Consider the following 26997-nt stretch of genomic DNA (forward strand, 5'->3'; position numbering starts at 1 on the left):
AGGGAATAAACTCTGTCCAGCCTGTTAGTCCTTCAAGGAAGCAATATACTAGAAAAAAATCCTGTTTTGAGAGCCCGGGACATTTCAAGCCTTTAGGTCACAAGCTACACTAGAAATCACCCACCTCACCTCTGTAATAGTTTAATTTAAGGCAATATCTTTTATTGGACCAACTTCTGTTGGTGAGATAGTCAAGCTTTTGAGCCACACAGATCTTTCTCCATCTGTGATGAACTTCCAGGATACACACTGCACTAACCACCAACTCTAAAAAAGTTATAGTAGACTTGTATACTCAAAATGTTTCAACGGACAATATTTTCTTTATGTGTAGTATGGAAATAACAGGTAAAGGGACTCCTGGAATTTTCCCACCCAGGCCAGGCCCTGGACAAGGTGGGAGAGAGGGGAAGTTTTGTGCTCTCAGAAGGGCCTCAGGCAAAAGGGATCGGTCCAGGCAGCCTGTCCTCAATATTGCCTGGAGCACACTGTGCATCCCCCAGTACTCAAAGCTGTCTTGAGTGCACCATTTGGGGCTCCACCAGCAATTTAAAAAGCCCAGGGCTCCAGCTACTGCCACAGTAGCAGCAGCCAGGAATCCCAGGCCCTTCTGAATCACCTGGCCACAGGGCAGTTGCCCTCATTTTGCCTACCACATCAGCAGGCCTGTCCCCACTTAACAGATAGATGTCACTTCACTATTTTATATCTGCCTATCCATACACATGCAGCACAAGACATTTAAACATAAGCTGAATCTCAGACAAGAAGACTACATTCTGAGCCCAGAAATTGAGGTATACTAATAGGGTTTCCAGATGTCCGGTATTCACCCAGACAGTCCGGTATTTTCACCTCCTGTCCATTAAAAAAATTCAGAGAATACCGGACACCTGAGAGGTCCGGTATTCTCTGAATTTTTTCCTGGCCAGGAGGTGAAAAATGCTGGGCACCTGGCAACCCTACAAATACTCAGTGCCCAGCCTCTCCCCTCCCCCCCCCTTCCAAGCCCTCCCTGGCCTCCCAACAGCCCAGCCCCCTGACCCTAGCCCCCATGCTTAGCTGGTTCCCCAAGGCTGCTGGCACAAAATGGCTGCTGGACAAAAGACCTAGGAAGAATGCTTTCCCTGGGTCTTAGCACTTAACTGCTCCCCTGGTCCTATCCCTGCACTCACTCTTAAAGGGGACATGCTGTTTTAACGCTATTTTATTTTAATTTTTTGGCTTAATAAGTCCTTGGAGTTCTTTTGTTCAGTATTTTTGTTTCAACCATCTGGCAACCCTATATACTAAAAGCAAATAAATGCCAAGGCCCTAAAAGTCAGACACTTCAAAATGCAACAGTGAAATGCCTAATAAAGATTTCTTTACAAATAATCACTCTTAAACAAAACTGGGATGACATTTTGAATGAAACAGGCATTTGTAAAGCCACATTTAAAAAAAAGTTTATATTAAAAACTTGGTTTGTTTCCATAATTTCTCCCCTCCCCCCCAATAAAGACGAGAATAAGATACATTGAGTACGATACTGAACTATTTAAAAAACTAAGTATTGATACATTTAAGTTTAAAATTGTTATTAGTTATATTTTAATTATTTGTAACTATGGGCAGTGAAAGTATACATAAGGTGGCCCTTTGCTTATTTTGCCAGCAATAGTATTATTTTAAGCCTATGTCATGTTGGTAGCTGTAAATAAGAGGTACACAAACAATAATATATAAAAACCAACCTTTTTGGGGAAGACTTAGGAACAGGGTGAGACAGAATAACATGACCCAAAAACTGCAAAACCAGCAGAAAAAAATGCAGAAGCTGGATAACTGAAGCATGCATATGTGTAACATGTATCACGTGAAACCCAAAGGATTTATCTATTCAAAGCTAATTGGATAAAGATTAAGTAATTTGAGTAAAGAAACATATAAAAGACTTACGTGCTCAAATCAGAGAAACACCCAATCAGAAACTGAAGTACAAGATTGAAGGACCTGACCATGAGATCAGAAGACCATCATGAAGTATAAGAATTTCCCAGTGCCCCATAACGTAGCAATTTGAGTTAATCAGAAAGATAACACAAGATGCAACTAACACAAATGTATATTCATACACAATAACTGAAATAAAAGATTAAAACTGATCAAGACTAAATTGATGGACACGTGTTTCAATTTCCTAATTTTAACTCAATGGTCTACTCAGTATTATCTGAAGACCACTAACATCATTTCCAGAAGGGCAAAGTTTTAGAACTTCACTTGAAATTATATGTAAATATAAATCAAATGGGACTAGAGTTGTTGAACTACATTTTAGGCAACAAACAACAAACTGAATATGTATAGAACAGTTGGAACTTATTAACTTTTTAGGTTACTGGCTATTGATAAATTTGATAATCTAAATATAAAGAATTGCAAAATGTTTACTTCTGATCTGTTTTATAATCATACATTTTTAAAGAAACATAGTAAAAAAGTGTTAGGTGCAGAGTGGGCTGTTGACTATCATTTCTTTTACAGGAATACCTCAAATAGTTTTTCAGTAGTCTTCTGATAAAGATAAGAACAAAAGCTAAAACAGGAATTCACAACTTGAAACCACACGAGAGCATGTGATCAGACATGCCCTCCTGAAGATGCAGGTGCACTGCCAGCTACCCGAGTCTTGCTATTGAATTTAGAGTCATAACTAAAGTAGCTCACATATTATTCTTATAAGTTTTTTAAAAACTGAGCTAAGATAAAACTTAAAAAACAACAATGAATAGTCCTGCAGGAAAAGGGAGTTATCAAGGGAACCACGCAATGCATCTCCAAGACTGGTGGAGTGTGAGTTTTCATTTGGATGCATTTGATTGTGCAGTCCACTATTGATGACCAGAAAACAAATTCCAGATTTTAAAGGAGTACCTGAGAACTCCTAGTGAAGTATATTACAGAACTACTCTCCTGAAGTTGGCATCTAATCTAACTAAAAGGGGCAAATTTACTCTCAGACACTTGTGCTCAACTACAAAGGAACTCTCCATTGAGACAGAGGTCCCCACACCAATCTGGATGTTGGGATTCAGGGGCTGAGTCTCAAATTACTGATGCACTCTAGAACTTAAGTGATACAGTGGAGGTACAGACACACTGCAGACTTCAGGTTTTCAGCAGAGTTCAGCTGTTTTGAGAGTGGTTTCAGGAACAGGACAGGATGGTTTTTGTAGCCCTCCAATAGGATGATGTATAGTTGCAACAGAACCATGCAAAAGAGTATTAACAGCTGCTTATACAAACAACAACCATGCAAACAGAGTGGTACCACAGAACTAATATTTTAATCATGTTACCAAGTTGCATTACATCCCTGTAATGAAGTAACTGAACTCCGAACAAACAATCATGGAAATAAAGTACATAGGAAAGGCACAAGAGGCAACCACAAAAGCATCCAAATCTAGCACTTAAAGCTCTATGCAAAGCAGCAGTATAACTATGAGCATACTTCCACACTGATTTCTAGTAAGGTTCTACAGATTGAACGTCTCTAATCCAGAACTCTGTCGTCCAGAAACATCCATTGTCCACAATGATTTTAGTTAGCTGGATGTTCACTTTTCATGGGTGTGGCCAAGTTTCCTGTGGTCCCTTTAAGTTTGTTTACAGCCAACATTCCTAGCTTTCAATGTTCTGTGCTGTTATTTAGCTCTAATTTACCCCTAAATGTCCTCTACCAGCACAGAAAGCAGAGGAAGTGTTGTTAATGCTGCTAGACAATATTGACTTCCCATGGTCCAGAAAATTCTCTTGTTCGAAACCAGTCAGGTCCCAAGGGTTCCGGACTAGACAGGCTGAACCTGTAGTATAATTTCCTGACCTGCATGGACAGGGACTATATGACTAATAAGTATATTATTCAAAAACCTATCTTGAAGAGGAATCCAACACCATTGTTTAGTTAGCACATTTTCAAGAAAAATCTCAACCCTGCTCAAGGCAAGCATGCTGTAACCTTGCTATCTACAACTATGTTTAAATACTGTATTAAGTAGGCCTTTTCTATAGCAGACTCATTTTCATTTCTCCCTGTCACTACCACAAGTGCAGCACTGCTAGCTGCTATAAATGGAGAACCGTTAGCATAAAGATGGTGCTAGCAATCCATGGCATTTTAAACCACTAGCATTTAAGTGGAGCATGGGGAAAGGTAGTAAGAATGCCTGTGTGTGATCTATACTATTCCAGTGTTGCCATTGTATCATTACTGTAGTGATGGGGAGACAATTTCACAAAAATGTTAGAGTAAACACGGTCCACAGAGTAAGGAAAAAAGTTTAAATTGAGGGTTAAACAGTTAAAGATATGCACTGACTGGATAAATTTGTTGTCTCATCTAAATTAGTCTTAAAATATAATTTAGCCATCAGGCTTTAAACTACAACTACATCAAATTCTGATTGATTAAATTATATTGCTATATAAAACTTTTTCAGGATCCATTCTGTGAGACCTGGTGAATACTAAAGTAAAGTTTTTGAAAACAGTTATCACTAGTTCAGCATCAATAACATTAGCAATGCTGAAAATCCTAATGAGGCTGGATCCCAGTCACCAACTGTTTTAAGCTGCTGTCATCCAAACCCATTCAGAAGTGCTGTACCTGAGAATAGGGCTTTCTCTATTGCAGAAATCATCATCAGTTTAGGCAAACTATACAGATTTTATATAAGTCCATTGCCAGTACAGCTTGTATCAGTTCGGATAACAAAATAAGCTACACAGGCAAAAGCACTTAGCCAATACAACTTTAACTACAACAGGGTTTTCACCAGGATAGTTGGTCAGGGAATTTTCATTTTTTCATACTCCTAACTGACATAGCTATGTTGGCAAAAAAGACTTTAAAGTACAAAGCAGGTCCAGGGCGCTCTCTGCCACTAGTTACCATGATTAAATAATTAGAAAGTCTCCCTAGCACAAGCAAGTCTTAGAAGAAGGTTTTAAGTGAATCCGTTTCTTACTATTCACTTTACAAGACAGAAGAAGATACACAATAGCTATTCTTAGTAAGTGAGCAGAAATGTCACAAAGCAGTAAAGAAGCTAGGAGAAGGAATTTTTTTAAATGGTGATTTAAAAATGTAAAGTGATAATATGATGACTGAACACTTTTATACAGCTAACAAAGCCCTACATATATAAATACTGTGTTTTAATATTTAATGTGTTTTGAAGGGTCACATTTGTCAATGTTAGTGCTACACAAGTACCAAATGAAATATTAAAAATATTCACTGTATTCTATAATGGAAAGCTGTACTATAACTGGATTTCAGAAGATACAGTAGTTATTGTTGATTTCATATTTTCTACTAATAAACTTTTGTAGTACCTTGAAAAAAGATTACAGGAAAATAATGCCAAAGACCATGTATAGATACAAATAACCTCTTACATTGTTTGTGAAATAAAAAAAGCAAACTGGGAGTTTTTTCCTAGATTCTTTTAACTGGTAGAAAAAGCAGCCATGCAACAAGGATGCTTATAAACTGAGCCTGATACATAAACATTGTCATTCAGTGGTCCACATATAGGTCTAAAACCAGAAATTATTCACACAATCTTGGTCTAGTAATTTAATTCCTGTAAACTTTGAAATCTAAGTTGGGAAATAATGTCCTAGCTTCAAGAACTACTGTAAGAATTAGTGGCTTTATTGTTTTAAATTCAAGTCCTATAATTTAGTGCAGAAATAGTATATTATTTATCTTAAGTTTACTAAAAACAGAAAGACTATCAACTCAGTATTTTGACAGCAATGTCTGCAAAGAAGAAAATGGAGAGCCAACTACCTTCTTGTGCCTAAAAGCTTTCTAAGTTTTGTGAAAGCTTTTGGTAGCTTCTTCCTGGTTGTCTTGCAAAAATACAAAGTTGCAAATCACCTAGACATGTTACACTTTCCTCTGTGTGAAACAGGCTTTTAGGAGTCACATGTTCTCCACTTCACATACTTCAGCCACTCTAAAAGCCATTTTGTACCTCTCAGCTACTCAAAAAATAAGTGATCTGTTCTAAAGACACTCTTCATAATAAATTTAAGAGATCCCGTAGTGGTATCTTTAAGCTTTAAGAGAACAAATCCATCTGTTTCTTGGTGTGCAAATGCAGATTTAAGACAACCTCAGTTAAAAACACAACTTTAATAGCACTTAGCTTTATAACACAGCTAGATTTTGATGTACCTTCATAACAAAATATACTCAAATGTGAAGATATCAATTAGTAAGAAAGAGTGGGAAACAGGTTTAAGACTGAGGCTGAACATCACAACATAATAAAGAACTACGCCCTTGGCGGTCAACCAATTTCCAGAGACTGGAGCAATTTACTTAGCAGGAGAGTGAACTGAAGCTAGGAAATATGTTAAGTAGAGATATTCATTTTCAGCTTCAAAGATTGAATTTCTAGAAAGTTATACAGTGTAGATCAGCAAAAAGAACCCTGAGTTTTTGTTATATTTCCAAACAACAAAAATAACCCTCACAAGACTACAAGGAAACACATGCCTCTTTACAATTTATCACAGAGTTCCTACTTATCTTACTCTGTAGAAAAACTGGGCTCATAATAAGATTGAGCAGTGTGACAGCCATATAATTTTTTTTCTGAACAGTAAAGGCATTTGAGACTTCTTAATCTCTTTCTAAAAAGGTAACTTCACATAAACTTGGGGTGATGAACTTCTTGTAAAATTCTAACCGATAATACAGATATAAAATATCTGTATTAAGTATGACTATCTAGCAAATTATTAACCTTATAAAATGTATGTAAAAGATTCACATAGTATCATGCATCATTCCAAACAATGAAGGTTAAAGGATCTATTTGTAACTCAGATCACGGGTCTACAGAGAAAACATAGCCCTACTTCATTATAACACATAGGTTTTTCTCCAATATTTGACATTTTACACAGTACTTTTCATGTTAACATCTCATTAAGATATATGTATTAAAATGATAAACAACCAAGTTTTTTATAAAACCAAAATAACCACATAACCAAATCAACTCCAGTCGTCAGGCCTATTCCAGGAAGGAACAAACAGTCTCTGAACTGAAGTGACAGTATGTTCTAGAAGTTTTGAATTTTTTTCTTGCTTTCTACAAGTGTAGAACCTCCTCCTTAGAAGTGGAGGTTCTATCCCATTAAAGGTGGTAGAAAACAGACCTGTCCAGTTACAAAGGTTAAGTCCCAAACACAAAGAAGTACTCTTCTGAAGTTCTTAGTCACGGCTACTCAACTTTGGAAGCCCTGGGGGGCAACAATGATACTCAAAGCACATGCAGAGGGCTGCAATTTAAGTGTGGGTTTTTTTTATATCACACACACACACACACACACACACACACACACACACACAGGGCGAGCCCCGCTCGCCAGCCATGCTGTCCGGCAATCTGCACATGCGCAGATCGCCCGAACCCGGCTGTTCCGGGTTACAATCTACTCACCCAGGGCGAGTAGACTGTATTATTTGTCGATCCCTGTATATGTGCAAATATGTGCAAATGGCTTATTTGACACAGACGGGCATGAATACAAAGATTAAGGCAAGACTACACAACACACAAGCCCCATTTAAGTCAGTTCTGCTGATATTAATAAAATGCAACATTTACCCAATTTCCATCCACATGTTAGCACTTTTAATGAGCAATGACAGTTCAGGAATTTAACTACTAAAACGCATATCAACAGGAGACCATTATATTGACTACTTGTTTGTTTTGGCTCTCATTCCTAGGCCATGTGTGAGCCCTGCCTAAATCCAAACGCAAACTGCCCCATGGGCTGCACACAAACAGGCCAAGGCCACATGTGGCCCATGGGCCACGTGTTGAATAGCCCTGCTCTAAGACATATTATGCATAATACTAAATATGATCAAAGAAAGCATTAAAAATGAAACTTACACAGCGAGATGAGAACGATCTTCCTCAGAATTTACTAGAAGTAATGTGCGCTCTTTCCCTTACACATTTTGGTGCAAGGATAGAGTCAGAGTACGGAAAGAATGATGTAACCTAATAAAGTAAAAATAAGAATAAGATTTCCATTCACTGGCATAAACACGTGTACCGGTCCTTGAATAAGAACAAACAAATTCTTCCTGAACTGCAACTGGCATTTTTATTTGTTGAGGTAATATAGTAGACATCATCATCTGCTTAAGAACAGCAGCAGCGAGTGAGCATAGATCCAATGTAGCATCTACTGAACATAAAACCATTTGACCAAGTCGCTTGAATCCTATAAAGATATTAAATAGACTTTGATCAAAGAATGCATATGTCAATCTGATGAGGAATACTCTAGTTCTCTACCGAAGTTTTACCCTTTTTTCCCTATAAGTTTCTATGATATATGATAAACTATTGGGCAAGAAATTTGCTTACCATGGCGGTCAAAAAGAAAAGAACGAATAAAAATCTATGTTACGTTTAATAAAATAATATCTTGATCCTTATTTTAGCAAGGTACAACAGAAAAGTACTGCTTTCAATGCTGTAAAATGCAGAATTATTTGTACAGTTAAATGCTTTCTAAAGTTAAGAGCATTCTTTATATGAAATAATTTCTCTTCTAGAGGTAATAGTCCAGTATCTATCAACAGATCACATGAAGGTAAGCTGATTATGTCAGGGAAGTCTCTTAACTATCAAGATCAAGCAGAACAGACCATTATGAATTAAAAACAATAGACTAAGGACAAGAGAGAAATGTTCTATGACCTCAACATCCAAACAAGGCCAGTGAGATCACAAATGTAAAAGATTGTTCAACTGGTAGCAAAATTGTTTTATACTTCTGACAGCTACTCCAGAACTAAAGAAGTAGGAAAAATTTGAATGATCTATGAAAGTTATCAAGAAGGAAGTATTGAGGAGAACCTATTCATTAATAACTTTGCTTTATGAAAAATCGCTAAGAAAATTAGTCATTCAAACCTTGGTATTAATAAAGACAGTGCATCAAGGCCCACTAACTCTTCAAGGATTGGCTTTTGGATGTTATCTTCAAGCATGCAATACTGGAGACCATAAAAGGAGACACAGGAAGTCTTCCAGGAAATGCAGATGCAAAGATTATTCCTTAGTCCACACAAGTAAACTGGCTATGTAAAAAGTATTCTTTTAGTTTGAGATGGTGTTCTCAGTTAAGCAAGTTAAAATTGCTTAAAAAAAACCCATCACATGAAAACAAGCAACCATTATCGTTAGGAACACTGAATTGTTTCCTTATTTCATAGCCAACGTATACAAGTAATCAAAAGTCAGGAAGATCATATTTTTTGACCAATTAACTTTAAAATGTTGAGAGAAGTTACAGAAAGTTGAACAATGAATAAAGGGCTACAACAGTGAAACTAAAGAATGTGAGTATGAATCTTATTGATTTTGAAAGAAGTTCAAAGCCCTACTATTGTGACATAATATTATCACAAAAACTATTTCTCAGGATTTAAGAAGGCCCTGCATGGCTAGACATACATCAGGCCTTTTGGCTATGTTTGATATGAAGAACAATTGTATTCCTTTTTGCAAGTGCATAAAACCAAATTAAATCTCTGCTTCTAGCTCTAAAACTACATATTATGACAAGCTTGACATCCTGATGGGTGGAGGAAGTAGCAGGTTGCAGGAAGCAGCCATTATAAGCCACTGAACTGCTAAAATGCTGCAAGAATTACACAGGTAATGAAAAAAATCTCAATATGGACAGTGAACACTGTAGCAGGATGGGCTTCCACAGTTCCTTTTCACAGGCCACCATCTCTCCCCAACAACCCCAAGCAAGGCACTTTCAATGAATTTAAACAGTTCCATAGGAAACATAAAATGGAAGAGCCTTATGCTCTGCTTAAGCTACCCTTCCACCTTGCTCTTTTGTAAAGTGCTTGACCCTCCAAACTTTCTCCCTGGAGTCCACTCTTCAACCCAAGGGTTGATCATGACAGGTCTGGATTCTTTCCCCTCACAGGCTAGATTCTTATTTCCAAGCCATCTGCTTGGGGTTTGGGCCTGCCCAGGATCTACCACAGGAGCCTCCTTCTCTCCTATCCTTTCCCTTAAGGGGGAATCACAGAAGATGCAGCACCCCACATCAATACTACCAACATTTCATGAAAGTCATCTGACCTCTTTCCAACAGGGTCTGATAATTGACCCAACCAATCTGATCCCTAGATAACCCAATTCAACTAGAGAGAGTAACTGATCCAATACTAGTCAGGCTGACCCTCAATCCTGAAAAAAAAAAACACCCACCACCTCACAAAACTCAAATATTGCTAACAAATTTTCTCCTTGGGGGAGGTTTGGGGAAGTTTAGATAATTTAACATACCTCCTATTTAATTCATTTTGAAGACATTCTCACAAAAAGACATGTTGAAGAGAACAAAAAGCTGTCCATGCACAACATTTTGTTCATGCCAACATTTCCCTGTTATGATGTTTACACCTAACACACACACACACACACCAAAAACAAGCTAAATCAATACTTAACTGGCTAGAATATGATTCTGAATCCAGTCATCCTATCTCTGTGATTTTGTTTCATGACTTTTCATCATTTTGATAAAATAACTGACACCTTTCTTCACACAATTTAAGAATAGAAATCTGACTCCTCGATTTTAAATGCTATAGGAGAAGCAAAGTTCAAAATTATATTCAGCCAATCACATTTGAAATTTTTGTTCCTCCTATACACTCAGCCTTTGATATTTACATTTGGAATTACTCACATTAACTAATTAAAGGAAGAACACTCCAATATGAAGACATTAGCTATTTTTACAATATAAAAGGGCAGTGATATTCTCCAAACCACTTTTCAATAGTGTATATGTATGGTTAATTATATCAAACCAATTTTTTTTTCCTGGTATCCAACAATGGTCCATTACTTGTAACGTGCAGAGTTCCTTTCGTATCTTCTTAAATGGCTCCTGTAAATATAATGTCTCTCTGTAGTGGTCCCTGGCTAAACTACATGTATACCAGTTGAAAGCAATTTTGTCTTCAGTGCAGACTTCAACATTCTGTTTTTTTTCTATATTTTAGGTGCAACTGCCAAATGGCCAACCTAAGATACAGCACAACGTTAATACAAATTAAATGCTTTTTAAAGAATCCCAGCAGGATCTATATGGGGCAGTTGGAGTTCAACATGGAGCACTTTACAGCTCATGCCACTCTCAAGCACTTTGCCTGCTGTGTAGACAAGCCCTACAAGTTCCATCCAGTATCACCTGGAAGCTGGAGCGTTTATCAGTCAGTTTGAGGCTGATGGCAGCTTTGGAAGAATTAACTTGCAGAGTGAGCTCTACTTCATTGCCTTAGCAAATTTCATATATTGCGGTCTACACTTCTAGATAGGAGATAAATTTCAAAAGCACAAATCCCATTCTCAAATGAAGGATCATCACTTAGGAGCCTAAATCACTTAATTGCTTTTGAAAACTAAACCCAGCATCTTCAATCACTTTCCACACAGTTTTTACATACATATATACTCAATTGCATTAAGTAGGTGCTATATGCTTAAGGCAATCATTGGGCCATTTGCACTTTCGACCAATGAAAATGGATTTGAGTTCAAGGTAATTCTTTTGGTTTATCTTTTAATCTTCCATCTTTTCATTCATTTGCAACATGTAGTAACAGACTGAAACGTTAGGTGTTGAGGAGGTATATCCATGGCAAAGTGCTTCAATGATTTCCCATTTGCAGGATCACACTCAACGTTCTATACTTTCAATACAATAGTTTCAGTTGATAAAACATCTGATCTTGAAGAATCCAAAAATACTTCGATTTTTATACATCTGAGCTGAGCACAAATGCTTTCTATCACTATTTAACTTTTGACACTATTTATATTTTAATGTACAAGAATTACATTATCATTACTTAGCTGCAAGTAATTAAACCATTTCCCAACACTTATATCAACTTCTGGCATAGTGAGTTAAATTAACACTAAAATTTGGTCAGCATTACATACTAATCCTCCATTTGCAGTTTCCCTGCTGCTATTTGAATCAATCGTTTTCATATATACTAGTTAGAATGAAAACCAACCTCTGAAGATTAAAAATAATTTCACAACCTATTCTCTGAAACCATGTTATCATATGCCTTGCATACCATCAAGAAGCTTTAGATTCCAATAAGCCAAGATTCCAAAATAGTTGGCTACTACATCCATACCCCTCTCCGACATCCAGTGACAGCTGATTTCACCCATAAGACACACCCCACAAATAATTAGCAATTTCACCCATTCTCCTTCCCCTCTAAGCATCTATGTAGGTCTACTACAGGTTGGACCTCCCAAAACCGGGATTCCCTCATCCTACAACATCTGTGGTCTAACAGGACCACAGATGTTCCTGGACCAGGGATTCCTGACTGGAAACTCATGTTAAGAGGGCTGCTGGCTCAGAGCTCAGTAGTGATGGACTGGAGCTGGAGCCTCGCAAGACAGCCAGAGTCACGGCAGCCGCAGTAGCAGGGCCAAGGACACAGCAGCCATGGCAGCCCCAGTAGCAGAGACAAGACTGGGGACGCAGCAGACCCAGTAGTGGGGCTGGGGACGCAGCAATCTAAGCTGCCAGGGCAGCAACACCACGGTAGGCCAACAGAGGAGGTATGGCTAGGGCTGGCCACAGAGAGGGGAGGTGGGCTGGAGAGCCAGTAACAGGGGACCTCCCCTGGGGTCTGACACATACCCTCGTTCAGTACCAGTCAGGTCCCAAGAGTCCTGGACCAGAGAGTTCCAACCTCTACTTGATTGTTCTCTTAACAGGTTAACAAGAATAATGTAATTTTCTAATCATTTTCCTTTCAATTTGTTAAAACAGCTGAAGTTTGATATTTCTCAGTTCAAACACTTTTAAATATTTCAGTGAAATAGAAGTTCAAAAACTGACCATCTACTAGGCGAGGCTTTCCGCGGGAGAACAGAGAAAGGTAGTGTTGTAAAAAAAAAAAAATTCAGAATTTAGCATGCAACTTCAAAAGAAAAAAAAAACCACACATATTCTAGGTCCCGCTACACAGATAAAATCACTTACAGTCAATGGGGATTTTCCATTGTGCAGAGAGAGGCATTTTCCAATCTCATCAGTGGCATTTACTGGAAAATAATGGTATCACTTTCCACAGAATATAGCTGTAATTTAGCATTTCTAGTCCATATAAAAGCAGAGATAACTTTGGAGACATAAAACACATAGAACACCAGTTTGCTGTGGTTCATTTGCAAAGTGAAGAGGACAACAGCAGTGAAGCTGTTCATATCTTTACCAAAGAGAATATTGAAATTAATAAGACTCTGGTCAGTTTCACTGTAAATCAGAACCATATGAACAGGAGTACATTAATAACATTTTGGCAAACATGCTAGATGGTATGCTAGCTGTACGTACCCTGGAATAAGTACAACAAATCAGCCTCTTCTGTCCAAATTCCTAATGCAACTTCAAATAAAAAAAATCAGTAATGCAAACAGTTCAATTGTCCAAAACAAATATTACACTTTCCCATAAGTGCTACGTTTTGAAGAATCACATTTCTCTGTCAATATTTCATATGCCTTTAAATTTGAACTGAAAATGAAAAAAATACTGCTTTACAGTATATACGTTTTTCTACTATATTAACAACATTTAACAAGTAGACATGATCAAAATACATATTTTTAGAGACTTGTACTCGAACACAAAACACATCGATGTGTTATTCAGAAGTTCCTTAGGATCTAAGAAATATCTTCCATTCAACTCACGTAAGAAATAACATTAAAGAATGAATGTTAAAAGAAGAAGAGACAGGGTCTCCAGCTCAATAGAAAAAATTTAAGATAGGCAATTATTTTTCTCAAAAACCACTGCAAAGGTATCAGCCAGTTCACACTCAAAATATAGGAGTTATCCATACTTTGCTTTACTACATACTGACAGTTTGTTTTGAACTGTTACAGTATCCCACGAATTAAGAAAATATAGTATCAGATACAATTATATTTGAACAGCACTCAAAATGCACTTTGGTTTTTTTCCTCCAAACAACATTTGTAATGCAGGTCAGAGATTAGAGAATTAACTAAGGGGAGGGGGGGAGAAGGAGGAGAGAGAGTGTATTGTAACAATCAAGCAAGTTCCAGAAAACACCCTCCCCCCCCAAAAAACCACTTTTAAAAAACCATAAGGGAATAACGTCTCAAGTATGAGTAGATGTTTCAGATACATCACAGAAGGAACTGACACCTTTGGAGGTTTAATACATTCTGTGTAAATATGAGAAATATTTTAAGCAAAATTTCAGTTTAATTGTTCTGTATACTTCAACAGCATTTTAGCTAGCCTATTCAAATATAAAGGTATAATTAGGCAGACAAAAAGAAAATATGAAGAGCTGCTACCAAAAACCACAAGAACAAATAGCAAAATACCCACACCAAACAAACAAAAAATATTCAGAAGCAGGAAGCCTGACAAACGTTTAGGGAGGCCAGAGGACAAGGGCATTGTAGAGAAGCTAACTGAATTATTTGCATTGGTCCACATTGCTGAGGATCTGAAGGGGAGTCCCACATCTGAGCCATTCTTTTTACAGGACAAAAAACTCTGAAGAGCTACCCCAAATTGAGATGTCAACAGAAGAGATTAGACATTAAAGTAAACAGTAATAAATCACCAGGACCAGATGGGATTCATCCAAGAGTTCTGAAGGGACTCGTATATGAAACTAAAGATCTAGCAATTAGCCAACCTCTGTACTAGGGATGTAAGCTTATTGAATGGTTGACTAGTCGCTTATCGGTTGGTGGACTAGTGATGCAACTAGTTGCTTCCCCGCACTTACTGCCTCTATCAGACAGAGGCAACTGGGGGAGGAGGAGAAGCAGGAGCTGGTACTGGGGGGAGCCAGCTTGTAAATCTCTGCTCACACCGCTTTTGCTGCAATTCTGCTTTTGTAATGTACAAGAGCACCCCTGGGACTCTTGTACATTTCAAAGGCTCAGGTGACGCAGGAAGGCTGGGGCCTGTCCCTCTCACTCTCTGCAGAGGTTCCCCTTTTGAACTGTAGTAAGAGGCTGGTAGGGCTCTTGCTACAGTTCAAAGGTGGCGACACCCTTAAAGACTAATCAAATAGTCAAAGGAAAATTGACAACTACTCACTTAATCTAAATTTAACATCCCTACTCTGTACTAAATGACTAGTAGATCGCTAATCTGATGCTCATTGCTTTAAAAGATTCCTCAGGTGATTTTTCTAATTACAGGCCAGTAAGACTAACTTCATTTCCATGAATCCATGGATAGAGTAGACCTCCTAGACTTTCAGAAATTCTCTGACAAGGTTCCTTACTTTAGCAAAGTAAGCAGTCATGGGAAAAAAGGGAAGTTTCTTGCATAAGTCAGTAAAAAGATGAAACAAAGAACAGAATAAAATGGTCATTTTTCACAGTGGAAACAGGTAAATTACAGGGTCTCCCAAGGATCTGAACTGGGTGTTAATCACAAATCATCTGGGGGGGGGGGGAGCTTAATAGTGAGATGGTGAAGTTGACAGAGAATATAATATCACTCAGGATAGTTAAGCCCCTCCCTCCCCCCCAAAAAATGAAGCATTACAAAGAGAATATTACAAAATTGGGTGACAGGGCAACAAAATGATGGATGAAACTAAATATTGATAAATGCAAAATAATCTGCACTAGAAAACATAATCCCACCTTACATAACAATATGATGGTCTCTAAATGAGCTGTTACCAGTGAAGAAAGATTTGGGAGTCACTGTGGATAGTTCTTTGAAAACATCCACTCAATGTGCAGCATCAGTCAGAAAAGCCTACAATGTTAGGTACTATTAAGAAAGGACTAGATAATAAGACTGAAAACATCAAAATGTCACTATATAAACCCCTGGTATCACCGCGCCTTGAATACTGCATGCAGCTTTGGTTGCCTCATTTAAAAAAAAAAAAAAAAAAAGTGCATTAAAATTGGAAAAAGTACAGGAAAAGACAACAAAAATGCTTAAGGGTGTAGAACAACTTCCATCTGAGGAAGAATTAAGAAGACTGGGACTGTACAGTTTACAAGAGACCCAACTAAAGAGGGGTATGACAGAAGTCTATAAAAATCACAAACATTGTGGAGAAAGTGAAAAAGGAAATATTTTTTATTCCTTCACATAACAAAAGAACCAAGGGTCACCCAATGAAATTAACAGGCAACAGTCTGAGAATAAACAAAGGCTGGGTTATTCAAACAATCAATGTGTGGAACTCATTGCCAGGGGAAGTTGTAAAGGGCAAACTATAACAGAGTTCAAAAGAGAATCAGCTCCTGGAGGATACCAACTCATCCTCTGCATGTCCCTAAATCTCTCACCGATAGAAATTGGTCTGGTAGCACTTTATAGACTAACAAAACACGTAGCTGGTATCATGAGCTTTCGTGGGCACAGCCCACTTCTTCAGATGACTGGAGTTATGCGTTTTGGATGCTTATGATACCATCCACATGTTTTGTTAGTCTATAAAGTGCTACTAGACCACTTGTTTTTTTCTGTAGCAGACTAACTCAGCTATCCCCTGAAACTGGAAGAAATTGGTATTGAAGAAGGATTAGTCAATACATTTCCCAGTTCACTCTCTCAAACACCTGGCACCAGTCATCATTACAAGACAAGACAAGGCTAGATGACGATCCATCTCCTATCATCCAATACCATGTTTTTACAATAGCCCCTTCAGTACCATTTAACATATTTTATAAAACCAGAAAGGTAGGAAGATTCAGAAAAAGTGCACAAAGTGTATCATTATTTGACCAAAACAGAGCTAACCACTGAGCGTATCCAATATGAACAGAAGATAGCATGAATCAAAATTTGCACTGCTGAACATGAGTGGAGATTCTAACGTACTTTGGTCCATCTCTTGATTTCATTCAGCAAAAACTACAACAAATATAGTATATAGGATCAAAAGGCCAACAATTTGTTCTGTAAAGATCATTCAAATATAACTTTAATTATACTAATCCAACTTCATACATATACCTACTTCCTCAAACAAAACACTAAGTACAGAGTATTTACCTTAACTTTGAATATTCTTGCTTTTGTCACTGTTGCAATATACACATTAAAAACTGTATTTAAATCTGTTCCTATGCAAAAAGGGTGTCACTCTACCCAAGTCACACCAAGAAGTGCTTTTTCCTTCCCGCAGGAACAGCTATAATTTCACTGTGACGTCAACACAAAGAAGCTGTATTTCCTCCCTCTGGCACCATCCCTGCACAACAGAAGGAAAACTGAAAATCATGCACCCTCTTCAAAGAATTTTCCTGGAAAAACTTGAACACACCACTTATTAAACACAACTGATAACAGGTTCTTTAAAGAGCTTTAACATATTGGAACCACTCTAAAACTAGGCTGTAGAATCCAAAATTAAATAGGTGCTTTTCCAACAAAAAATAACAAAACTATAGATTAATTGTGAACTGCTAGCAAAAGTTTTTTTTTTTTTTACAACAAATCTTAAGTTATACAGTTCCTATAAGAAAATATTTAAAAAAACAAAAGTTTGCTTTCCTGATAAAAAGGACACATACCAATTTTAATGAAGGTGCATGTTTAGCATCCAGGTGAAACACACAAGCAATACTGCTCAGGACACATTATCATTATGACCAGATCATAATATTTATACTGTCTACTATGACAAAAAGATTAACTGATTCCAGACTACTGTAAATTAACATGATTATGCAACATAAACAGTATTATTTTAAATTATTCTTATAATTGTCACAGCATTCCCTAGCCCCTCCAGATTTGTTTTATAATGCATGACTGAGATAAGGCAAGGCAGAATGGCATGATTCCTAACACTGTTTACATTGATTTACATGGTTCAGAAGCTCCATTTAAGTTGTTGGCATCATCCTGTGTGTTGTGGGACTACCTGGAAATCATGACTAATACTGTGGTACAACAAATCCTGTAAAAGCTCTGAGGTTTTCACTAACTTGTTTAAGGTAAATTCTGTGAAGAAACTAAGGCTATGTCTCCATCTTAGCTGAGAGATACAATTCCCAGCTCCTGTAGATGTATCTGTGCTAGCTCAGCTTGAGATAACATCTAAAAATAGCAGAATATGGCACAGGCAGCAGCACAGAATACCCACCCAAATATATACCCAAGAGGCCAAGCAGGACTGTACTTAGAACTGTTTGACTAATTGATCACCCATGCTGCTGCAGACACTCTGCAATCTTTAAGTGCCAGCTTGAACAGATCTATCACAGGTATAGCTACACAAACTGTCTATCACACCTCCAACCTCAAAACACAGATGTATCCTAAGTCTGTGCCATCATTCAAATAAGGTTTCTAACCAACCTTGTGCTGCCACAAACTGTCTACTTATAATTAGGGATGTTAAATTTCAACTAATCAGCTGATCGAGTAGCCGATGGATTTTTCGAATGACTACTCGATTCGTCAACAAGGGGGGGCAATCACCCTTTGGGGCTCTTGCTACATTTAAAAGGCAGAGGTGCAGCAGTCGGACCCGGCACGAGTGGGGATTGCTTGAGTCTCCACTCGCACCATTTCCCAGCTACATCTCTGCCTCCCCATCCACCGCGGAGACAGTGCTGGGGAGGGGGGAATCAGCTTTTAAGATAGCCAGCCGCGCCCCCCCCCCCCCCCCCCGTAGCACCGGCTCCTGCCCGCACCTTGCTGCCTCTAATACAGAGGCATTGGGGAGGGGGGGGTACGACTAGTTGATTAGTTGCTTACAATAGTACATATAATATAATCAATACTATAGTCTTTAAAACTGCCTATTAGTTGCCAAATAGCCAAGCCCTTAGTAGTTCTAGGTCAACCTATAAAATATTTCACCTAAAGCCTTCATCAATGTCACAGAATCATCAAAATGTAGGACTGGAAGGGACCTTGATAGGTCATCTAGTCCAGTCCCCGATAGATTATTAGGCCATCTCCGACACTTCTTTGTCTAACCTGTTCTTTAAAACCTCCAATGAGAGATTCCACTACCTCGCTAGGTAATTTGCTCCAGTGATTCAATGTCCTTACGTTTAGGAAGTAAAATGTCTCACCTAAATCATAATGAATTCAATGTATTTCAACCCTTTCCTTTTAGGCATAGGAAATTGTGTGTTTATAGAGCTCAGATATTTAATGTCTGTGTGCACTTAAAGCATCCAAAGAAATAAGAAAAAACATTATTATATTAAAGACTTGTATGCTTGTTGTAATTATATAGTTAATTAATACTCTTGTCAGAAATGGAACAACAGAAGTCAGAGATTAGCTGGACAACCTCCTTTATCTCCCTACCAGTGCAGAAATGATCTATTAAGTTTTCCCTCTATTTTTGCCTTACTGTACCCTACTCAATCCTCATACTAAACTATTCTTCTCCTTTGTTGGTGACAGCACTCTGAAAATATTGATAGAATTATATCTTTTTACCCCACTTTAGTCTTCATTTAACTTCTTTCCTTAAGTTACTTCCCTCTGTCCTTCTGATCAGTATGCTGCTTTTTTCTTAGACTGATAAATAAGGATTTTTCTGGTAACCCTGAACTAAATACAAGACACTTATTTCTCAACTGGATAAAGTTAATATAATGTTTTGTTTTCTTATACTGTTAATTTTCCTACTTAGAATTCAATAATTTTGACATAATACAGCATTTAAATACTTATCACACCAGACATTTTGCTATTTAATTACTAAAGAAATTCTCAAGTCATGCATTACAAAAAGAAATATGCAACTATAATATTTCTAAATTAGTGTATTCTCTAGACAGCACAATTCTGTACATGTTATAGTGAATAAATAAAACTTACAGAATTTTAACTGGGGAAAGCTACACATTTATTAAAGACACAGAAGTAACAAGATTTTGTTTGCTTGTTTGTTTGAAAGTCACTGGCCAATAAGTTATCCAATCTTGTATATCCTATTTTAAAATCACACTCTTTAAAAGAAGTATCATGGACTGCTTTCAAAATCATTGCTCTGACACCTTCTGTAAAAGGTACTTATCTGTCAAAACTCCATCAAAGAAAAAAATATGCACATTTAGATAACAAAACACCATATCTAGATTCTAAAAGTTGTCATATACAATAACACTCCATTAAAAGGTTTAGGCGGGTTACAAATCACTTATTTTGTGTTTTGGTATTCTTTGCAATAGTATAACTGTTGCACTACAAAATACACATAATACCTGTCTTCATGCCAAAAATGATTTTTGTTTCTGATACTATCTCTCTCCCATTGTCTCAGAATTACTCCTCCGGTACTGCTACTTACTTCCTGACATCCTCTACTTCCTATCTCATATCTTTCTCAAAAGGTGAGAAGATATGACCATTTTTGGTGAGATCGATGGCCAAGGATTGTGGGATTCAATGGTTTTGCAATTAGCAGTGGAAAAAGAACAGCCTCCTTTCTAACTTTTCCCCTTCTGAAAACAATTTCAGTTTACACTCTGTTTGCACACTTGCCAAACTGATGCGAACCACTTGCCAAGCACTTCACTGTTTCATGTTCTGAACAGCTCCCTTTCCCTCACCACCTTGCCCGAGGCAGCACACACATCTCACAAGCAGATAACATGTACTAGAATGTTTAGTTTCATACATTAATCCCCCAAAAAAATCTCAGGGGACTTGTTATTCATTGGGAAAGAGTATGAGCGCCTTCCTACCGCTTTTCTTCACTTCTGGACGAGACGGATTAATACAACGTACTCTCACCTCGCACGTGAACAAAAACTACATTCAGGCACTACCACCACCCCACCCCCTAACAAAAATGTGACAAACCATTTGCCTGCTGTGTTGAAGAACTATCTGAACAGCTCCTCTTTTAACCCCCCGCTTCAAAAAAAAAAAATCCTCATTTCTCCCCAGTTTCTAATACACTCAAAACCCAACTCCCACCTTTATGGGGTGCTGTTTACCAGGGGGGCTTCTACCCTGGCCGCCGGGAACAAACACGCCGGTCAAAAGGTGTTATCCCTCCCCCACGAGGATAAGTTCACCTGGACAGACGCAGCTGGACCGCAGAGCTGCCTGCCACGGACCCCACGCCCCTCCTCCCAGCCTGACATCCAGCCCCCGGGCAGGCTGCACTGGCCTGCTCCATCCTCTCGGCCGGGCAGGAAGTTCCCGAGAGGCCCACGAGTGAGAACAACTCGCCCACCCGTGTGACACCCCCCCCCCCGCTCTCCCCTTGGGCTCCCGCTCGCCAGCCACCCCCAGGGATCCTGCTCCTCTTCGCCCCCCCCCCCCCCACCAGCCTCCTTCTCCCGCCACCCCCAGAGCCCCTCCCTGTAGCGAGCCCATGACAGCACCCCCCCCCTCCGCGCGCGCACTGCGCGGCGCCCCTTCCCCGCGCGGGGACACCTGCGTAACTCCGCGTCCCTGGCCTCAGTCTCCCCATCTTACCCCTACTGCCCCCTCCCCGCTGCCTCCCTGCTCCGCCTCCTGTGCCCCTTCCCCCCAACCGCCGCTAACGGCTAACTGCCCCCCAGCTCACTCACCCGTCCGCCGCCCCTCAGCCCCACTAGCTGCTGCCTCCTCCCCGCTGAGGCTCCTCGGGAGACACTGACACCGGCGCACGGATACCCGCTGGGCGCTATTTTTGGGAAACAAGGCCCAGGCGGAGCCGGAACTACTTCCTCTGTCACTCTCTACTTGGGTTTCGCAGTACGGTGTGTGGTATCCTTCCGCCTCCCGCTCGCAGTGCCATCCAGCCGACCCCTCAGAAGGCAGGGAGATGGGATTCAGAGGAAGACCTATAAGCTATCCCAAGCAGAGAAGGCGGAATAGGCCCCCTGGACACAGTTAACACCGCGGGACTATTTTGTTTGGGTACAGGGAGCGGCCGGGTCTACATTCGCCACACGCGACCCAATCCGAACAGAGCCGGAAGCTGATAGGCAGCAAGACAGAGTGACTGAACGAGCCGTCCAATCAGAGCGCGGGGGGAGGTCGGGGAATAGTAACCAGCCAATCAACCCAACAGCCGCTAACGGGTGGGGATTTGTTTGACGTAGAGCGCCTGAATGACAGGAAGAAACACCCAATCAGAGAACAGGAAATGCCAGCCAATCAAAGCTGAGCGCTGTGCAGCTCTGCCTCGAAGGCGGCCTCGGTAGCGGCTAGAGCCCTTATAGGGCAGCGCATGTGCACAAAGGGCCCTACGTCTTCTCTGTCACTTTTACTTTAAAGCGAGTGACGCACTTGGTACCAGGCAACAAGAGGCGCATGCGCTAGAAGCGCCACCTCCCCCCACAGCATACCCCCCAATCCCATCCAATCACACTGACCCCTGTGTGCGCCCTTCTGCCCTCACAGCGCCCCCATCCCATCAGGGTGCCTGTTGTGTGCCCTTAGCTGATCACACCCTGCGCTCAGCTGCCTAGTCACACTGACCCCTTGTACCCCCCCTACAATCACACAGCACCTTTTGTGTCCTTCAAGCAATCCCACCCCTCACCCACACTGCCCCTTCTGTGCCGCCTGTGGGGCCGCACCCTTTGCCCAGCTCTGTCCCCTCACTGCCCCGGGTCTCGATCTTAGGGGTGACCATAGGTCCAGTTGAGATAGATACAACTCCCTTTTTAAGCCCTGTCTTGGCTTTCCCGACTTTTTTCACCCAAGTGAATGTCTATCCCATGTGCTCTAGCCAAGGTGATCAGTTTCAAAGAGCAAATGGGACAAAAAGTGGGGTGTGAGGGAACCTGAAGGGAGCGAGTGGCAAATTGGCAATGCAAGCCCCACATAGTGTGGGAAGGAAGGATGAGAGAAGTAGGGTTCATGCAAGCAGTAGTGTCAGCAGCAGCCTCGCTCGGGGGGCATGGTCTGTGGCTGCCCCCCGCCCCCCCCCCCCCCCCCCACACACACACACTATACATCCTCTTTTCCCTTTAGGAAATATGGCCTCGCTGTCCTTTATCTGGTCATAACCCTCACCCTCACACACTCCCTGTCCAATCACATTGGCCCTTGCTCTCCCTCAGTCAAGGCCTACTGACTTTAATACAATTAACTTATCTAAATATCATTTAACCACATCTTTCCTCATGCTGAATCGTGAATGAGGCTATATCTAGACTGCAGGCTTCTTTCAGAAGAACCTTTTTCGGAAGAGATCTTCCAAAAAAACTTCTTCCAAAAGAGAGCATCCTCACACAAAAGCATCCACACACGAAAGATAGTGTCCATTCAGTGTGGATGCTATCTCGCATTGAAGCTGTGATAACTGTGGACAGAGTGGCCACCAGGGCACCTGTGCTTTTTCCTCTTTCCTCTTCTTTTAAAAGAACTCCCTTTTCCCCATCCATACACGCCTTTTTCTGAAAGAGCTCTTTTGGAAAACGGCTTCTTCCTCGTAGAAAGAGGATTACCAGTGCCAGAAAAAACCCTCGGTTCTTTCAATTTACTTTCAGAAGACATGATTGCAGTGTGAACATAACTCAGGTTTTTCCAACAAAACTCTGTAGTGTAGACCCACTCTCAATGACTTAAAGTAGAGTCACCATAGATCAACATTACTAAGTAGTCTAAAGGGCAAAAAGGTATGGAGGAAGTAAGGTGAAATCCGCGTCAGAGAGTAAAAAGATTGCTACTTTGTAATCCAAATACAAATTGGGAAAAAAGGGAACTTCTGGCCACTATTTCCATGTGAGTCCAAGAGTAGATAAGGACTTTCGGAGCTGAAGTTTGCCGTGTTTGATAACGGGTAGATAAACTAACCACAAAACAGAATCAGTCAGCATCTCCCTTTACACACTTAGTGTTACTTCATCCTACCAGCAACACTACCTCATCTATTCTGCATCAAGTCTCAACCAGATCCTATTTTAATCTATGTCCTAGTGCTAGTCAGAAAAACAAAGAAATGTCACCAAATAGGGCAGCCCGGATGCATTCACCATCTTCATATGAGGAATAACGGGGGGAAAAAACTCCACAGAATATCACACAACAGTGCACATAAAGCAAGAGACTAATTATCTAAGAGTAATCCTGCTGGGGCCACCCTGAAGAGGTAGAGAGAATTACCAAAATGCAATTCCATCTATCCAACATAGGATTCACAGGCAAGACAGAAAACCCATGGTCAATGAATCAAAGTCTACTGCTAAATCAAGATCCATCAGTGAAACCAAAAACTTTTCTTATTGACCAAGGTAACTAATGCAATCACAAATATGACAAAAGGAATTAAAACTATCCAAGAAAATCATGAAGAGAAATATACATTTGTTGTGAACTTGTCCACACTGTAAATAGATAACTTCATAGATTGTTGGTTGTGAATCTCACTTTGCATAAACTTAAAAAACAACAAATGGTCTGGTAGCACTTTATAGACGAACAAAACATGTAGATGGTATCATGAGCGTTCGTGGACACAGCCCACTTCTTCAGATGACTGGAGTTCTTCATCTACCTTCTCTCACTCAGGTACATAAGATTAGAATGCTTCTATGAGAATGATGGAATGTGGGTATATGGTATATTTATCAATTTGGAGTTACAGGTAAAAGTTCTCTTTCATACATGTCCAACTGTGGAATCACAGATAAGTTGTTTTGACTCAGCTGCTCTGTTTGACCTCCTAACATCAAGTATTAAATGTCAGAAATACTGCCGGCATCATAAATTGCATTACTGACCCACATCCCAGCAAAGATTGTGTTATTCAATATGTTCTCAAAATGAGAGCATATACATTTCTCTGGGATTCACGCTCTTTTGCTGGGACTTCTACACTATTTTGCATGTTAAACTCAGTTGTTGATTCATGTTAAGTGATTATATAAATAGCAGCATTATGCTGCAAGCAAGCTTCTTGGAAAGTAAAGAAAATACATCATTTAATACACCCTGACATTTGCTTTTCTTCCGCTTATTGCTAAGCTGTATTTTTTTACACCCCTAACAACAAATGCAAAGAAGCTGACTTTTTCACATCAACATAAAAAAGGGTGCCTTTGCCTAAGAGAAGATGATATCCAGAGCAGTTTAACTCCCATGAGCCACACAGCTGGCAAACTATGCAAAGCAGGAAAAAGAGTCATAATGTAGATGGAAATTTCAGCTTCCAACAGGATTTCAAATCTACAACCTTTGGAACTTTATTTTCATGGTTGCTCTATGTAGCTTCAGAAACTTCCTGCTTTTGCAATATTTTTCCATTCATTAAACTGCAGCTTGCAATTAAACATTCTGACATAACATAGCTGAAATTCTTTGGCACCAACTTTAACCAGAGGTTTTCAAGAGTTTCCTTCAGACAGCTTTAAATTTTCATATCCTCATGAATGCTTGCCACCTTCTTTTAATAACTTGAAAAAATAAGCCTCTCTTAAGGAAGTTCATTGTTCCTATATTTTCCCAACACACATGTTCTGTTTTTAGAAATGTGGGATGCACATGTATATTTATAGAGACAGATGTGTGTGTATGCATATTATAGCTTTACGTCTTACACAGAACACTCAGTAGTTTAAGCAGATCCAAAGTAAAATGGTTATTACAGTTTAATATTTTATCCACTAAATTACAGATTTTCTTCTCTAAGTCTACATTTTTCAAAAAAGTCATTTTTACTGCATCTTTCAGACACTGCAGCCTTTCATCTAATATAATATGTGTACTGCTACAAATATAAATGCAACAGTAAACTGTATTTCTTAAATTAATGTTTTTAAGCAGTAACAGCAGCAAGAACTTTTCTAAATAGGTAAAAAAAGCTTTTGAATTTTTAAGATACTTAGATATAATATACCATTTAGAAACCTAAATAAATGAATTTTGCAGTTATCCCTAATTTGAATTTTAAATAAGCTAAGCAAAGGTTCTCTATGCTAAAACTAAACTCCAAGTCTCTTTTAATTTGAAACAAACTCTTAATAGGACACAGTTTAAGAATTGTGTTTCTATCTAGATGAGATTACTAGAATTGAGAAATTAGAGAAAAAGTGTGCTTTTTCCCCCATTTGTTTAACTTCTGTATTTGACCTCAATGTGTGTATATATAGTCAATTTCACTGGGCCCCCCTATATGGGCAGTTTCCCCGGTTTGGAAACAATAGCAAAATATGGTTTCAAAGTACAGGCAGTCCCCGGGTTACGTACAAGATAGGGACTGTAGGTTTGTTCTTAAGTTGAATCTGTATGTAAGTCGGAACTGGCGTTCAGATTCAGCCGCTGCTGAAACTGATCAGTTTCAACAGCGACTGAATCTGGACGCCAGTTCTGACTTACATACAGATTCAACTTAAGAACCCCAGGCATCCCCAAGTCAGCTGCTGCTGAAACTGATCAGCGGCTGATTCCAGGAAGCCCGGGGCAGGGGCTTCCTGTAGTCAGCCACTGGTCAGTTTCAGCAGCGGCTGACTTGGGGACGCCTGGGGCAGAGCAGCTGGGGTGCTGCTGGGTTGGTCCAGTAGAGCCGCCGCTCCTCGGCGCTACTGGACCAACCCAGCAGCACCCAAGCTGCTCTGCCCCAGGTGTCCCCAAGTCAGCCGCTGCTGAATCTGACCAGCAGTGGCTGAATCAGGACGCCTGGGGCAGAACAGCTGGGGTGCTGCCCGGTTGGTCCAGTAGCGCCCAGAGCGGCGCTACGGGACCAACTGGCAGCGCCCCAGCTGCTGTACCACAGGTGTCCGGAGCAAAGCCATGGAGCACGGGGGCAGCGGGACAGCCCAGACGCGCCGTGGCTGTCCTGCTGCCCTCGGGCTCCGTGGCTTTGCTCTGCTTTGCTCCCCGTCCCCCTGGTCTGCAGACCAGGGGGACGGGGAGCAAAGCGGCGGAACACGCGGGCAGCGGACAGCC

General features: G+C 40.0%; 1 protein-coding gene across 7 annotated transcripts in view; it reads right to left on the minus strand.

Annotated features, from left to right (window-relative positions):
• MEF2A (myocyte enhancer factor 2A) overlaps positions 1-21987 on the minus strand; it is a 186693-nt gene extending 164706 nt beyond the window's left edge. For 2 of the 7 annotated variants that reach the window (XM_075896961.1, XM_075896960.1), the window contains exon 1: positions 21690-21976. The gene's annotated coding sequence lies outside the window, so the exon portion shown is untranslated. Of the gene's footprint in view, positions 1-21689 lie in introns of all 7 variants that reach the window. The other 5 variants (XM_075896958.1, XM_075896956.1, XM_075896957.1 and 2 more) reach the window with 5 other exon arrangements.
• Positions 21988-26997: the final 5010 nt, after the last annotated feature.

Source organism: Pelodiscus sinensis, chromosome 14, assembly GCF_049634645.1.
Source record: "Pelodiscus sinensis isolate JC-2024 chromosome 14, ASM4963464v1, whole genome shotgun sequence".
Lineage (NCBI taxonomy): Eukaryota > Metazoa > Chordata > Testudines > Trionychidae > Pelodiscus > Pelodiscus sinensis.